The sequence below is a fragment of the Epinephelus moara genome, chromosome 8 (genome assembly GCF_006386435.1).
Source record: "Epinephelus moara isolate mb chromosome 8, YSFRI_EMoa_1.0, whole genome shotgun sequence".
Classification (NCBI taxonomy): Eukaryota; Metazoa; Chordata; class Actinopteri; order Perciformes; family Serranidae; genus Epinephelus; species Epinephelus moara.
In genome coordinates this window covers 18,448,830-18,463,308 of record NC_065513.1, presented here as the reverse complement: position 1 = coordinate 18,463,308, position 14,479 = coordinate 18,448,830, and the positions used below count along the sequence as shown (strand labels likewise).

Below are 14,479 nucleotides of genomic sequence, written 5' to 3'. Positions count from 1 at the left end.
ATGGTGCATTACTGTTGATCCCAGCTAATCCAAACCACTTGTGAACAGAGGTCACTCAGACCACAGAAATGTTGCGACGAAGAGAGGGAATTTGTACAGAAAATATAACATGCACATATATATCTCAAAATGTCCAGTACAAGTCTATGTGGCTTTTAACCATTTAGTTTAGATAAACAATATGTCCCTACTGTATTATTGATCATTGCGGCGAGGGGGAAGTGAAAAGCAATTTAACAGAAAACCATCATAGCCATAATGGAGCATAACAACACTCAGGACATCAATATTTCTGCATAACATGACCTCTGTTGAGAAATGCATCGGTATTAAGTAGTGCATGATATTAAATAGGAATGGTATTGATGATATTGATTAAATATTTATGTTGAAATGAAAGTGACGTATTCTAGTGAGAGACAGAGAGAGGGAAACAAAAGGGGGGATTATTTCATTGCCAGGCTGTATGACAATTTAAAAATCGTCTGTCCTTAGACGACCACAACTGATTTGCAAAGTGAAATGTTATCTAGAGTGATTTACAAGATATAATTTACAATATATAACCAGGTTTCAGTGTGTTGTTCTTGAATTGCATTGATTTACAGTTACAAATTTGATTGATTTACATATGAGGGGGCTCACTCTGAGTTTATCTAAATTGTGCTGCAAAAAAATAACAAAATAAAAGCAGAGCACCAACTTTTAATGTTTTTTTTTGTAGTCAATTTGTTTCAATTAAGGAAAAGGTTTCTAAAGTACGCAATGACTAAAAATAGACGTGAGCTGAAACTGGCTAACCAAACCACATAATATATGGTGAGTCGATTTCAGATTTTCATGGGGGAGCAAACCACAGAGACTGGAGTCAGACAAAGACTGTCTGGGATGATGACAGAGCTCTCATCTGCATCTTGCTACCCTCGGTTAGCAAATCTGATTCATCCATTCTGGGGTGTGTGTGTACGTGCTTCCATGTGTGTACGCAAGAGAGAAACAGAGAGTGTCAGTCAGGTTGCATCAGCCTCCTGAAACTGCAAAAAATCGGGCAGGCCTCAATCGAATGGCATGTGGGCGATTACGAGCGCTGAGACAACAATGAGTACGTATAAAAATAGACGTGAAGGGAAACACCTTAACCTGTGGACACGTGCGATCACGCGCACACACCTCACACACACTAAAACAATTACAGATTCCTGTGGTTTCATAAGTGCCTTGGCCAACTCTGAAACTGGTCTGACCCTGATTAGCAGGAATGGCACCCTTGGGCGTCTCTCGCACTACAGATTAGTTTAAAGCCTGCAGCTCTTACTAGAAAAATGACAGAGGCAAATAGACAGGCAGAGAGTATGGGCATGTGTCAATGTGTTTATGTCTATATGAAGGTATTTGTTATGTGGATTTGGGAGTTCACACGCTACTCAGTATGAGTAATTGTGTCTATATGTGTTTACGTCTCTATATATGAATGTGGGTGTGTATGTGTATGTATGTATGTGTATGAGAACATTCAGAGAGATGCTTTCTGGGTACAATGAAAGCAACCATCTGCCAAAACACAGCAGCAGCCAAGGTTACGGAAATCATAAAGAAATCACCTAACCATTGTTCTCCATCACATTTATAAGTGTCGCATTAACACCAGCAATCAGTGTTAAAATGACATAAGAGCCAATGTCTATGTGACGGTAAACATGCAGTGGCAACTCCCAGAACTCTCAATCTCGCATGGACAAACAAGAAATTGGAACTGTGAACAAACCCTCCCTTTTTCGCCCAAGTACGGTCAATCACTGATGTTGCTCAGGGTGCTAATTGGGGTTTCTTGATTCTCAATTAATGGAAGCCACAGCTGCCTAACAGTGTGTGCAATGGGATGTGAGTTATTACAGGAAGGCAGGTGGATAGACAGGCAGACAAGATGTGAAAACAGACAGGAAGATAAAGAGACAGACAGCCGAAGCTTGCAGGCACTGAAAATGAGAGACGCTAGAGATTACCACTGCGTGTGAACAACACAGAAGCCAAACATATGGGGCAGTTTGGTCCCACACAGACATAGGAAGTGGTTAGTGCGAGGGTCAGCCGCCTTAGTCCTGTAGGGGATGCAAGGACAACCACACCCGTCCAACCAGGCTCGTAGCGCACAATGCACACACAACAATGGTGTGAAATGCAATCTGTGATTGCAGCAAACACACACACACACACTCGAATACCTAGTTGGCATATCCTCAGTCATATGACTTTGGAGCCAATTCACGCAAGGGGATTGGCTTTCCGCCACAAACGAGAGGCGCAGATGCTAAAGAAAGAGACACCCAGGGATCAAATTGCATACAGAGACGCACACGTACAAAAATATGCATGCATAATGACACACAGATGCAAAGGAAGATATATTTATTGCAGTGATACATCCGCACCGCCATGATTCGCAGAAAGCACACACACACACACACAAACAAGCATGAACATAAATAGAGAGGAGCTACAGCCAAGCAGCCAAGCTGTGCCTCTTAGTGTCTGTGGCATAACATGCTGTGTCGTTCTGAACACACATTCAGACACACACACACGCAACATTAATTCAGTAAGGTGCATAGATTTGGTGAAAAGGAACAGACGTCACAGCTGAAGAAAAAAATATTCATATGTAATCATTACTGTGTGTGTGGGTTAAGGAATGAAAAAGTAGCAGCGGCAACTTCTATATGATTAAAAGTGTGTCTGTGCATATTGGTGAATGTGAACTTCTGGCCTAAAACTTCAGAGCCCCTGTCAATGTAGCAGCCATTTTCTTTAAAGAGCAGCCTTGTACCTCATCTGCTGGCATGCTACATGACCCTGACCCTGACCCTGACCCTGTCCTTTCTCAGGTTTGTAGTAATCTGTCATTTTGAAGGCATGCAATGTCAAACATGTGAGCTTCCCATTTCCCGTTTTCACCCCTAACACTTGTTTTCCAGAGGAACCTTGCCCCTTAATTGAAACAGAGTTACAAGGGGTATTGGTTGAAATATTTCCCTTTGAAATGGAGCAACCCTTCAAGACCCTAAATATGTAATATTTAGGGTAAAAATATGTCAAAATGCTGGGCTGTCATGCACAAATCCGCTATGACAATGTAAAGTTAGCTAGCAAGTTAGCCATGTGGCCCTAGCACTTCGCCACTGCCCTCTATCCTAACAGGAATTAGGACACAGACATGAACGTGCAAAACCGGATGGTATGGGCGAAGTAGTAGGAGAAGGTGTGTGTTGAGATTGACCCAAAGAAACAGCCACTTAAGTTGAGTATGTGTGGTGCATTTAAGAAACTAGCTTGATATACAGAAGCAAAATTGTGTGATTTTGTCAATCAATTACAATCCGAAAACACTGACACAACCATAAATGAAATGATTCTTGCTAAGTTAAAACCTCTACCCCAGAACTCTTTCCCCATATTCTGTCAACAGTGAGATTGTGTAATAAACCTCCCTATCAGTGCAACCGTCCAGGATCTCTGAACACAACCCCCCATCAGACCCTGAGCTGTCACGACCACATGAGGACACCCCCCTGAAATGAACCCTTATCTCCTCCCGCCCTCTTGGTCCGACCCTGCCCTGTCCTGTCCTCGCTGGCGACATGACACCCTCTTATCCAAGTCCCTCACCACACACAAACAGCTCGTTCCCTCACACATGAGCTGTCTGGCCTTGTTAAGGTGTTTTACATCCTGCATATGAAAAACTGTTGCAGACACATGTGTTTATATTATATTAATATTGTTTTTATTGTGCAATGGACCAAACTAATGATGGCATTAGTTTACTTACTGTAATTCCGACCAGCTGCAGAGACCTATAAAGCTAATCACACTCACTCTCGCACACATACAGTGAAGACAGAGAGAGTGCCAGTGACACAGTGCAGCAGGTTACCACATGAGAGGAAGTTCAGACAGATGTTCAAAGGAGTTTTACATGTGGAATCGGTTGTGAAAGAGTTTTTTTCTGTGAGAAGCTAACAAAGCTTTTTCCTCAAGAAGGAAGGAGGTTAGCTGTTTCAGTTTGATTTTTTTTATTAAAACTTTTCTTCACCAGTTTTCTGGTTTAAACTTAGAAGAGGAAGTGGGAAAGATGTGAGGTTAGGCCCTCCTGATTTAGCATGTTTACAGTCATATGCAGTCTGCCATACTCTCTCTCTCTCTCTCTCTCTCTCTCTCTCTCTCTCTCTGGCTCTCTTTCTCAAGCCCCTTCTCACTCCTTCATGCTCTGCTCTAGTTTCCCCTCAGCCAAAACCCCTTCGCGTCCCTCTTCCTCAGGATCTGCACTCCTTTTTCCTCCATTCTTCCTCCTCTCCACAGCTTAATTTCGCTCTTGTTCCGTTTTCAAATAATCTTCTTCTCCTCTTTTCTCCTCTCCTCTCCCGGCACACAAGGTCTATGCTCCCTTAACTTTCCCCTCGCTGCCTCACTCTGCTTTCTGCTCTCGCATACACATTCTTTGCTCACTGACACCCTGTTTAAAAAACAACCAAAGAGGCAGCCAATAAGAGAGAAACAAACTGTACAGTTGCCATCACCAGCACAATCGCTCGCTTCTAACTCTTTCTCCCTCCTCTCCCTCTCTCTCGCTCCCCCCACTGTGTTTTCTCTCTCTCCGAAACTTACTTAAGAGGACAAACATCATGTGGTGCTGGTAAGAGAAGAAGACACTGTTGTACGCTGACTGAGTCTCTGTTCGTTTTTTTTTTTTCCTTTTTTGTGTGAATGCCTGTGTTGCCATCCAAGGATGTGTGTGTGTGCCTGTGTGTGTGTGTGTCAATGAGGATCACTTTAGCATTTTATTACAACCCTCCATCCTTGCATACATGCACACACACACACATACAAACAATGCAAACTAGCTTTTCTATGTACACAGCCCCAAGTTGAGGGGAGGTGTGTATTCGAAGCAGACTGTATGTGTGTGTTCAAGCATGTGTGTCCATGTGACCGAATGTGTGTGCGCGATATTGCTCAACTCACACAAAGACACAGCTTCTTATATGACTCCCAGCTGTGCGGACTTGGCCCACCAGACGGCCATCCAGCAGCCAGGAATGTTTGGTGCGCAACTGTACTGGAAAGCCCCCGTTACCCACACACACACACACTCACGGCCTCCTCTGGAGACAACCCACTCCTCTGAGCAGGGGCAGACAGAGGGACGGGCCTCACCCCAAAGGAAGAATGGTTCAAATTCCACAGCTGATAGAAAAACACAGAGGAGTGGGACAGAGCGAAGGAACTGATGTCAACTCTATCAGACCATCCCCCCACACCCACCATCTGCTCTGCGCTCTCAGTGTAGGAAAAACAAAGAGGAAGGAACAAAAAAAAAAATGTAGGAAATATTTGACTTTTGTGGGCATTGTTGGTGTAGCTGATAACTGGATGCTGGATTGGCTGTTTTCAAATTTCTTCCCGTGCTTTGTTTTCTTTTGTGCTTTAGCAGTATGTACAGTAACTACAGCAGCCACTGTTTGGCTCTGCAGACACTGAGTGACTCCACTCCTCAGCTATGCCTTCAAGCTGGACTCACTCATCCAGGCTGCAGGTGCTGGAGATATCTCATTCTGTATTTAACCAAGCCGAGCAAACTGTAGCAAAGCACATACTGACTGATTGATTTCTGCATCACCTAAGATAACCTGAATAAAGTGGTATAATGGAGACCTGGGCTTAGCCAAATAAAGTTATGTTATGCAGCCTTTGTTTCCAATATTCCCACAGGAGTGTGAAGTACTGATGGTGAGATGTTATTAAGATTGTGGCAATTAAAGTGCTGCATTTTGACAGCATTGAACTGCTTTATTATTGACTGCATACTGTATATTATATTAATACTTAAAATGCTTAAAATAAAATCATTTGTACTGCCTTTTTCTTGAATATGATTGTTATCATTCCTCATTGTGACATTGTGTGATATCTTTTGAATATCCTTTTGTGAGAGCACTCAAAAACTCAATACTTTAAAAAGCAAAACAGGCAATAAAAGTTGACTTGCCATAAGATAAAACTGCCCCTTAAGGGCTAAGGCCACATGACCTTTATCAGTGTTGTGCAGATTTTGTCCTGGGTTGACTTAAAGTGACACACCCAAATTAATTTTATAAGTTGTTAACCTGGTCTAAGCAGTAAACATAAAAAATAAGTTGCGTTTTAGGAGGTCATGAGGTTTTGCAAACATAGGCATCACACAAAGGACAGTCCATTTCGTCTAATTTAGATGTCTTACTTGGGATCTTATTCCCAAACAGTTTAAGCAGATGCAGAAGCAGAAGTTACAAACCAGGCAACTTAAACCTGAAGCTTGTCCTTAAGTGCAAAACTGTGAGCAACCCCAAACTAACTGAACCGTTATGCAACCCTCAGCCTATCTCTCCACATGTGGTCTGTGTTGTAGACCGTTGTGTTGCGAGCATAAACAGTTCAAGAGTTAAGACACAGAGTATGTGCAATGCTCCTACCTTTGAAAGACATTCACCTCTGGAATCAGCTCAGGTCTCTCTCCCCTCGACGTCCACTTTCAGTTCACACCTCTCCGCTGCTTCTTTTCCCCCCTTCAGTTTATTCTGGGCAGCGCTCGTCCCTCTCGCTTCTCCCCATTAAACTGCAAGGCACAAACACATGCGATCACTCCAGAGCATTCCTCCGGATGACAACATCTAATCATAACTCACATGTTTTAACACTTGCTCCGTCTCAGTCTGGACTTGAGCGTCCTCAAATGATCGGCTTGGTTTCTAAATGCGCGTGTTGGCTGAAGATCTGCCAGAACTGACAGAAGAAAAATACTCCTGCAATACTGTTGCAGCCGAGAGACGCCAGGAGGAATGTAATTACATGAAGACTGCTGCATATTGCAAAAGCAGCAGACACGCTCTTGTTTGCAGATCTCCCCCCCTGCTATTGTGCTCTGCGATCTGTCTGGGCTGTTGTCCGCCTGTGGTCCTGATGCGAGTTTTTTCCACGTCCCTTTGTTGTTTCTGTCACACCTACAAGGGGGAGCACATGGAGGAGGGGACCCTTACATCGACTTTCTTTTGTCTTGTCTGTTTGTTTTCACACAGCAGCGCTGCTCGTCATGAAGGATGAGTATTTTTTTTGTAAGATAATGACTCTGACTTTACATCACAGATGCTTTGTATCAGCTCGCATGCATTTCATCCTCATCGCATCTGTCTGATCTCTAATCTCTATTTATTTCAATTTTGTAAATAATTACAAAAGTCCGTTTCCCTTTCTCCCATCGCACCCATGTTTTTCATCCTATCTCACCAAATCTCTCGCCAGAAGTTTAGTCCTCGCTGGGGAGTGGGCTGACGCTGCTGTCTCTGTCTCTTTCTCTCCCTCTCCTCTCCTCCCCTTTCCTTCTCTCGTTGTCTCTCCCAAGCGGTGGCAGAGCCCAGTTATGTTTCACTCTAGACCAGCCTTCAACCACAGCGCGCCAGCGCCTATCAACGAGGCGCAGTGACGACAGCCTCATTGCTAGTCACCAGTGCCACACCCATCCATTCATAAAGTAGCGAGAGTGCCAGCCTCCGGGCCGGACAGTGGGCACGGTGAGGAGGTTGTAAAAGACGCATCATATGCCTATAGGGACTGACATGGCCATGATATTCTTTTAGGGAGCTGTGTGTCCCATATGCCTCATGTTTGTGCGTCTCATATTCCAAATGGGGAATTTATAGTGTGTTTTAGTGGGGTACTTTATGACAGGTCTACTGTAATGTTTGACTTGTCTTACCATCTTACAAAATATCAGAAGTCATTTTCCTCTTGCATAAAAATATTGATTTTTAGGATACTTATGCAAGTGCTGTTGGTGAGAAATGTGGCAGGTATACCCTACAATATTGCAAACAGTCAAGTTTCACTCATGCACAGTTAGAGCTGAAAGATGGATTAGCCAAATTTTGATAAACAATCAATTATTTAAGTTATTTTTTTAACAAAAAATGCAAACAAAAAAAAGTTGATTCCATTTTCTCAAATGTAGATTTTTTTTTTGCTTGTTTTCTTACTTTATTATGATGATAAATGAATCTTTAGATTTTGGACTGTTGGTTGGACAAAGCAAGACATTCAAAGACACCTCCTTCATCGATTAATCAAGAAAAAAATCCTTAAGATTTCTCAATAATAATTGTTAGTTGCTGCCTTATACCCTATACAATGTTGCACTTCAACTCTGTGATATCAATGCACATATTTACACAGGCTAATATAATGTGAAATTTCACGGGAACATGTTCCTGCGATCTTGCTATAGCTTAAAAGCCAAGTCCTCCTTGCTCAGTCGGTCACACTGCTGACTTCATCGTGTCCACCTGCTGAACCTGCCTGTTTGTGCAAGGTTGCATAACAGCATTTTTACGCCTTTGTGTTTATCCACACAGCTACCCACCCAATTAATTTTGAAACTATTTGGGTGGATGTTTGAGGCTAGTAAAACGCTATTGTGTTGACAGTAGGTAGCCACCCTTAGGGAGGATGCTGCACACAGCCATTGTCCAGCACAGATACTGTGGTGTACAGTAGAAACTATTAATCACTGGTATCATCTGCCGTGTGTGTGTGTGTTCTGTCTGTGTCATTCAGACAGTTTAGTTGCCCAGCTTGCGCTCAGTCTCAATTTTAATACATAGACATCAAGGTTTATTACATTTTTGAGCAATTTATTAATTAGCCAAACTCTTTTGAGACTGATACCTAGGAGATGCCCTGTAAAACCACAGCATCTCCTCTGCAACAGTGTACTCACTGGCATCATGACAGCAGTACACAACCTCCTTCTGTATGTACGTGTGTATGCATGTATCCTGTTTTGTATGGTAGAACTTCTTTAGTCGTCACTGACTGACAATAGCCAGACAGCTTGTGTGAAGCTTTGAGGCTCTTGGTGTTTTCAAGGCTTCGCTGAACTCACTTATAGAAATCTAATGAAATTACAATGTATTAAACTTCCACTTAAAAACAAGCAGGAAAGGATGGTCATATACAAAATGATACAACAGCAACAACCAAAAAGTCAGCACTCTAATTCAGTCTTTAGTGTCGACTCCTTTATTTAAGCTGTCAGAAAAGCATTTCAGCATTAGCCTTCATCAGCATTTATATGTTTAAAAAAAAGAATGCCGTTCTCTGTGCACGCATATATTCTGTCCTGAACTTGGCAAAAGCATAAATGTCAGGCTGTGGGGCTGAGAGAGGCCCCCTGTCTCTCACAGATTCTCTAAGACTCCTGCTCAGCCAAGCATCTGAAACAGCCATTGTCCTGTGAAGGGAACGGAGCGACCTGCCCAGGCTTGCTCCTATCTCAGCGTGCATGCAAGTCCTAGGCAACCATCCTCTGGCTGTGGCCAGCAGGCATGGGACTCATCACACATACACACAGATGCACAAACTCCTGTATAGACGGGTGATGGAACATCACGCTGTAGCCGTGACATAGATATCACCAGGATGAACTGTTACCGTGAATGGTAAAAAAAAAAAAAAGAGAGAGGGAAAAAAAAAGCCTTATTTCTTTTCCCTATACAATGCTTCCTAAGTTCTGCTGACATTCAGTATGATACACTGAAGGTCATATGATTGTGTGTGTTTAGTCTGTCCACTTCTCTGCTCTCATCAGACTCTTTGTCCCCTCTCTTCTTCATGCCGCACACAGGTGTACTGAACCTTTATCTCAAAGTGTCTTGTGCAGCACTTTTCCAATGCCAGTGGCCTCTGCTATAGGACTATTGACACAGCCGCATGGGCACAATAGGGGCATAATGGGGGCGTCCACATGGTTCACCCCTCTGTCTGTCCGTCTCTCTTCTGAGGGGGCAAACTGCTGATCTCAGGGGTGTGAAAGGCCTGCGTCGGCTGAATTTCTACAAACAAACACAGCACACAAAACGCACACATACATTAATACACAAAAAAGCACATGCACACACATAAACAAAACACACAAAGCTCACACACTTACACACACACACACACAAAACCGTAATCTTTGTCCCTGTTCAGATCGATTTCACTCAGCAACTCTGTACCTCCACTGTGGCACGTTAGAAGCCACAATGGCCTTTGACACCAGGCGTCGAATGACCACAATGACACCTAACTTTGCGCGCTGACTGACCACAATGGGCCTCTCTTCGCCTCAGAGCCTCTGCTATTCTTCTGCCTGATCTCACAGACAAAGCAGTGTTACAGAAGTACCAATTGAGCTTGAACAATCGCTCACAAAGGAGGCACTGACTTGGTGTTTCCAGCCCTCCTGCCAACTGTACCACATGCTGGGCAGTGTGGTGTGAAGGTAAATTGGCATCGCATGCAGCCACGCTCAGAACATTGATTAGAACTTGACTTTGTGGCACAGTTATTGATTTGAAAACAATTATTCAATGAGATTTTTCCAATTGATGAGCCACAGCGTGAGACTCAGGTTTAGTTAGTTAGGAGATTGCATTTATGATATTAAACATGAACTGTCTCAAGAAGAGAAAACAGAGATTTTTCAAATCAAATTTATTTAGAATACATACAATATCATTTAAAACACTTGTGCATGTAAGAAAAAATAGATTCCAGGGGACTTCAGCAGAGACTTACTTTGAGTGATTGTAATTATTTTTGCCATGTTTATCATGGAACAGCTCTTAGATGTACCACTTATATCTGTTGGTCTGCTTTGATTGATTTGATTTGCTTTCATTAATATTTACATATAATTAAATGTATTTTAATTTAATTCCATAAAAATATGACGACAGAAGACAGACACGCTGTATGTTAATCTTTCTCAATTAAACATCCCAGAACACAACAGGAAACATTAAATAGTCATGACATTGAGTCAAACACAGAGAAAGCACAACCATCTCTCACCCCATGACTCTGATGAGCCAGGAAGTGATGGGTCACTTGAGTCCTACATATTAATCAACTGCAGGTCCCTAATCTGATCCTCCAGAAACTGGCGGTCTGGAAAAAAATCTTCCTCAAATTTCTACGACGCCATCCTTACCTGCCGTAGTGCCTCCTAGATTGGTGCCATGCATATGCTATATCCCCTTATACCCATGGATGGATTACTGAACTGGCAAACCGGGCCAAGGCCCAGGCCCAGGTACCCAACATGTCAGGGGGCCCCCTGCCCTTCATCTTTAAAACGTCACTCAACTTAAAACATACTGAGCAGGAAGAGACTCAAAAGACCACAAAGACACACAATAAGACCACACAAAAACATTTAAAGGAACTGCAAAGAGACAGAAAATAACTACACAAATAGGCAAAACAACCACATAGACACACAAAATAACTACAAAGAGACACATAACAACCACAAGGAGACACAAAATGATTACAAAGTCACACAAACAACCAAAAGAGACACACAAATACTGCAAAGAGACACAGAAGTACCTCAGTAAGACACAAAATTACCTCAATAGGATACAAAATCACCTCAAAGAGACACAAAACAACCAAAAAAGACACACAATAACCTCAAAGAGACACTAAATTACCTCAGTAAGACACAAAACAACTACAAAGAGACACAAAACAACCAAAAGAGATGCACACCTTACCTCAAAGAGACACATAACATATCACTGTTTGCATATCAGTGTCCAGGCCGGCCCATTGTCTCATAATCCACCCATGCTTTTAACATTAGTTTTCTGTACTTTGTTTTTACAGTATGTTGTCTGTATTTATAGTGTGTTGTATGCAACTCTTAGTCATCTGACCTGGCTGTTGCACCCAAATAAAACTGAACATGAAACCTGAACTACTTTGACTCAGACAAATGCTGCTTGACCGCTCATGACCCCACCAGGTTTGTACCATGCACATATGCACAGTTTGTTTAGAGACAGGGAAAAAAGCAGGGATTTGTGTAATTCTTTGCGGTGACTGAGGGGCCAGATGTCACTTTGTCAGCATGGACAGAGATCAGAGAGAGTATGACATAACCCCTACCATGAGTTCATCCCTCAATCTCTTTATGCGCCCATCCACTTCCATGAAGGGGTGCCATCCAGTCCCCGGCCAGCACCTACCCAGTTTTGGGCACCTGGCCTCCTTGGCCCACACTCCAGGCTGTCAGTGTCCCTCCCGGGTGTCACTTAGGTGCTATGAATAGACGCTGGCGTATGCTCAGCGCTGTCAGCTGGGCATTGGCACGTGTGGCTCATGTCAGCACGGCCGCAACGCAACGCTCCCAACTGGCGTCACTGCACTGACAGCACATTTGGGTCGCCATGGAAACAGGGACGAGCACAGCTACCTCTGCCCTGACATCCATTGCTTGTGTTTTCCAGACAAACTCTGATCTCTTTCTCTCTCTCTGTTTCTTCCCGTCTTTTCCCCCCTTCATCTTTCTCCTGCTCTTTTTTCCCCCTTCCTTTTCTCTCTCTTTCATTTCTTGCGTTTTGTTTATCTTCCTCTTGTTTACGAGACTTATGACGTTCAGAAGGGAACTGGAGGTTTGAGGTTCTATCCGGAGGGTTTCATATTTATGAGCTGTGAAAGTCTTTGTCATTTTCTCATTGTTCTAATGAAAAATACAGGAACACACCCATTAACTGATCATATTGTATTAAATATGCAAGGTCTCTGCCTTCAAGTCTCATGTGGATACGTGTAAATGTGCGTATGTCTGTGATGATTTCCTCAGCAGTGAGTCAACGACCAAAGCAGGAGCTCCTTAAGGTCTTCCAAGTACATGAGGTCTGTCACGTCTCTTGGGTCCTCTGACTTTCTCTCATAGCCAAACTTCTCTCTCTTTCCATCTCCCTCCATCCACACAGACACGCAGTGTGGGAGTGACTGACCTTAATTGAAGGGTGTGTGGGGTCACCGCACTTTTCACGGAGGTCCAATAGCTTTCTCAGGGCAAATGAGCAGATTGCGTTGTTTGTACTTCTGCTCCATTTACCCACATATCATTTACTTTGTCCAGGCTGGCAGGCAGGAGGCCAGATGGGGGGGAAGGACAGGTACTAGGTTAATAAAACAAAACTAAAAGACAGGAGTTAGGTCTGCAGCTGCATCCTCTGCCCACTATTGTGGTTTTGAAGTCTTAAATCTCCTAAGAGACAGTGTGTGACTCAGAACCTTGCTTTAAGAGTTTGGCTGCTTTATGTCAATACAATGATAATCCTCCTTCCCCCAACTTTTCATGTTCTGGCTGTCATCATGATTAAATATATTTTTATATTTGAGCAAAAATCTTGTAAAATCTCCATCATACAGTAACCTCTGAATGATCTGGCATTACAAGCACTGTTCATCCAAAGGGTTCAGTTCATCTATTGAACTATATACTGTAACAGGCAGATGAAGCCGAGCACAAAAGCTCAATATAACAGTCAGGCTCATACCATGTGAGAGTAGATATATGATACCACACTTCTCAAAGGAGTCATTTATATCTCAGTCATGGAGGGCATAAGTTCATGCCCAGTGAGTTTAGCAAGGAAACAAATTAACCAGCATTAATCAAGTAGGTGCCAGTCAGTTAAAGTTTAAACCTCTCTTACACTACTTCTATGGGTCACTGTCTGTGTAAGGTTGTGAGTATGTGAATGTGTTTGTGTGGGCACACATTTTGTGTGTGTGTGTAAATGTTGAGTGACCGAACAGCTGGGGAATGCGTTGGCTAAAGGGGGTCAGTAGAGCACAACTCTGGTTCATCTTATTTGATATGAAAACTTGTGTGCTTGAGCCTTTAAGAACTAAATTTATTAGTGTTATCTAACCTAATGTGTGCTATCTTTATTCTTGGATTCAATAGAAGTAACTGCTGAATAAATACTTTGTGACCAAAAAGTTTTTTTTATGTTTATAATGCAAAATACTAACAGTTTACCACTCAAATTCTTAATATTAAAGGTACAGTGTGCAGGATTTAGAGCACTGGTTCCCAACTGGTGGGTCCCGTTCCAAAAGTGGGTTGCAGGTCCATTCTGAATGGATCACAAGTGACTCACAAATTTGTCAAGTTTGTACAAAAATGCACTTTATTTCAAAGTACAGTGAATTTCCAGTTCAGAGCTTTTATTTTGGAGGGCAATTTCCTGCTGTAGAGGATAACGGACAGCTAAATGACGGGCTGCAAACTAGCTCAAGGACATGGCCAAATGCAAGTATGACACTGAATATATTAAACTGTGTGGACCTTGAACTAGTGACTAAGGAGAAATTTGGACCCCATGGCTGGAACAGTCGGGAACCACTGATTTAGAGGGAGCTATTGGCAGAAATTAAATATAGTATTCATACTATATTTCCACCAAACACTTTTGGTTCAGTACCACTGAAACCAAAAGTTACCCTTCAGACATGGTACCTAGACCCTTGATGCGCTCAGCAATATTTAAAAATAGCGGGTTTGTGCATTTAGTCCTTCTCAGGCAAGCTCAGGGGTTTAGTGTTG

At 42.8% G+C, this 14,479-nt stretch overlaps 1 protein-coding gene across 4 annotated transcripts in view; it reads right to left on the bottom strand.

Annotated features, from left to right (window-relative positions):
• The window catches only part of rhobtb4 (Rho related BTB domain containing 4), a 44,721-nt gene extending 37,265 nt beyond the window's left edge, over nucleotides 1-7,456 (bottom strand). The window contains exons 1-3 of one of the 4 annotated variants that reach the window (XM_050050460.1): nucleotides 7,318-7,407; nucleotides 6,720-7,034; nucleotides 6,507-6,649 (exon numbers count right to left, since the gene is read on the bottom strand). The gene's annotated coding sequence lies outside the window, so the exon portion shown is untranslated. Of the gene's footprint in view, nucleotides 1-6,506; nucleotides 6,650-6,719; nucleotides 7,298-7,317 lie in introns of those variants that run through there. The other 3 variants (XM_050050459.1, XM_050050462.1, XM_050050458.1) reach the window with 3 other exon arrangements.
• Between the last annotated feature and the right edge of the window lie 7,023 nt (nucleotides 7,457-14,479).